We start from the raw sequence: 3282 nt of genomic DNA, 5'->3' as shown, positions 1-3282 counted from the left end.
CAATCCTCAGTCCTCAAACCTCAATTCTGAATCCTCAATCTTCAATCCTCAATATTCAATCTTCAATCCTCAACCCTCAACCCTCAATCCTCAAACTTCAACCCTCAAACCTCAATCCTCAATCGTCAATCCGCAATCCTCAATCCTCAGTCATCAATCCTCAACCTTCAATACTCAATCCTCAATCCTCAATCCTCAATCCTCAATCCTCAATCCTCATTCCTCAAACCTCAATCCTCAAACCTCAGTCCTCAATCCTCAATCCTCAATCTTCAATCCTCAATACTCAACCTTCAATCCTCAATCCTCAATCCTCAGTCCTCAAACCTCAATTCTGAATCCCCAATCCGGAATCCTCAATCTTCAGCACTCAGTCCTCAACAATCAGGTGACAATCCTCAATCCTCAAAAGAATATCCTCAATTCACAGTTTTCAATACACAATACTCAATCTGGAATCTTCAAATCTCTATCCACAAACATCAATTCTCATCACTCAACCCTCAACACTCAGCCCTCAATGTTCAATCCTCAATCCTCAATTCCCAATCTTCAATCCTCAGTACTCAATCTTTAATCCTCAATCCTCAATCCTCAATCTTCAATCCTCAGTCCTCAATACTCAATCCTCAATCCTCAATCCTCAATCCTCAATCATCAATTCTCAATCTTCAATACTCAATCCTCAATCCTCAATCCTCAATCCTCAATCCTCTGTCCTCAATCCTCAATCATCAATCCTCAATCTTCAATCCTCAATACTCAATCTTTAATCATCAATCCTCAATCCTCAATCTTCAATCCTCAATCCTCAATCCTCAATCCTCAATCCTCAATCCTCAATCCTCAATCCTCAATCCTCAATTCTCAATCCTCAATCCTCAATCCTCAGACCTGAAACATCAATACTCAGCCCTCAGTCCTCGTCCTCAATCCTCAATCCTCAATCCTCGATCCTCAATCCTCAATCCTCAATGTTCAATCCTCAATACCCAATCCTCAATCTTCAATCCTCAATCCTAAATCTACAGTCCTCAATTCTCAATCCTCAATCCTCAGTCCTCAGTCCTCAAACCTCAATCCACAACCCTCAGCCCTCATCGTCAATTCTCAATCCTCAATCCTCAATCCTCAATCTTCAATCTTCAATACTCAATCTTCAATGCACAATCCTCAATCTTCAATCCTCAATACTCAATCTTCAATCCTCAATCCTCAATCCTCAATACTCAATCCTTAATCCTCAGTCCTCAATCCTCAATCTTCAATCCTCAATACTCAATCTTCAATCCTCAATCCTCAATCCTCAATCCTCAATCCTCAATCCTCAATGTTCAATCCGCAATACCCAATCCTCAATCTTCAATCCTCAATCCTCAAACCTCAATCCTCAATATTCAACGCACAACCCTCAACCACCAATCCTCAATACTCAACCATCAATCCTCAATTCTCAATACTCAATAGAGTATCCTGAATTCTCATGGTTCAATACTCAATGCACAATATTCAATAATCAAATCTCAATCCTCAAACATCAATTCTCAACACCCAATCCTCAACACTCAGTCCACTCTTTTCAATCCTCCATCCTCAACCCCCAATCCTCAAGCGTCAATACTCAATCCTCAATCCTCAACCCTCAGTCCTCAGTCCTTAAACCTCAATCCCGAATCCTCAATCCTGAATCCTCAATCTTTAGCCCTCAGTCCTCAACAATCAGTTGTCAATCCTCAATCCTCAATAGAATATCCTCAATTCACAGTTTTCAATACTCAATCCCCATTCTTCAATCTTCAAATCTCAATCCACAAACATCAATTCCCATCACTCAACCCTCAACACTAAGTCCTCAATCTTCAATACTCAACCCTCTATCCTCAACCTTCTATCCTCAATACTCAATCCGCAATCGTCAATACTCAATCCTCAATCCTCAGTCATCAATCCTCAATCTTCAATACTCAATCGTCAATCCTCAGTCCTCAATCCTCAATCCTCAATCCTCTTACCTCAAACCTCAATCCTCAACCCTCAGTCCTCATCCTCAATTCTCAATTCTCAATCCTCAAACCTCAACCCTCAATCTTCAATCCTCAATAATCAATCTCCAATCCTAGATCCCCAACCCCAATCCTCAATCCTTAATACTCAATCTTCAATCCTCAATCCCCAGTCCCCAATATTCAATCATCAATCCTCAATCTTCAATACTCAATCCTGAATCCTGAATCCTCAATCCTCAATACTCAACCATCAACCCTCAATTCTCAATACTCAATAGAATATCCTGAATTCTCAGGATTCAATACTCAAACCTCAAACCTCAAACCTCATGCCTCATCCTCAATCCTCAATACTCAATCCTCAATCCTCAATCCTCAATCCTCAATCCTCAGTCATCAATACTCAACCTTCAATACTCAATCCTCAATCCTCAATACTCAAACCTGAATCCTCAATCCTCAATCCTCAATCTTCAATCCTCAATACTCAACTTTCAATCCTCAATCCTCAATCCTCAATCCTCAATCCTCATTCTTCAATCCTCAATACCCAATCCTCAATCTTCAGTCCTCAATCCTCGATCCTCAATCCTCAATCCTCAATCCTCAATCCTCATTCTTGAATCCTCAATACCAAATCCTCAATCTTCACACCTCAATCCTCAGTCCTCAATTCTCAATCCTCAATCCTCAGTCCTCAATCCTTAAACCTCAATCCTCAAACCTCAATCCTCAGTCCTCAGTCCTTAAACCTCAATCCTCAAACCTCAGCCCTCATCCTCAATCCTCAATACTCAATCCTCAATCCTCAATCCTCAATCCTCAATCCTCAGTCATCAATACTCAACTTTCAATGCTCAATCCTCAATCCTCAATACTCAAACCTGAATCCTCAATCCTCAATTCTCAATCCTCAATCCTCAGTCCTCAGTCCTTAAACCTCAATCCTCAACTCTCAGCCCTCATCCTCAATCCTCAATCCTAAATCCTCAGTCCTCATTCTTCAATCCTCAATCCTCAATCCTCAATCTTCAATCATCAATACTCAATCTTCAATCCACAATCCTCAATCTTGAATCCTCAATCCTCAATCATCAATCCTCAATCCTCAATCCTCAATACTCAATCCTCAATCCTCAGTCCTCAATCCTCAATCTTCAATCCTCAATACTCAATCTTCAATCCTCAATCCTCAATCCTCAATCCTCAGTCCTCAATCCTCAATGTTCAATCCGCAATACCCAATCCTCAATCTTCAATCCTCAATCCTCAATCC

This window comes from Calliopsis andreniformis, unplaced genomic scaffold (genome assembly GCF_051401765.1).
Source record: "Calliopsis andreniformis isolate RMS-2024a unplaced genomic scaffold, iyCalAndr_principal scaffold0139, whole genome shotgun sequence".
Taxonomy (NCBI): domain Eukaryota; kingdom Metazoa; phylum Arthropoda; class Insecta; order Hymenoptera; family Andrenidae; genus Calliopsis; species Calliopsis andreniformis.
The sequence above is the reverse complement of the archived record's forward strand: the minus strand, read 5'-3'. Positions refer to the sequence as shown.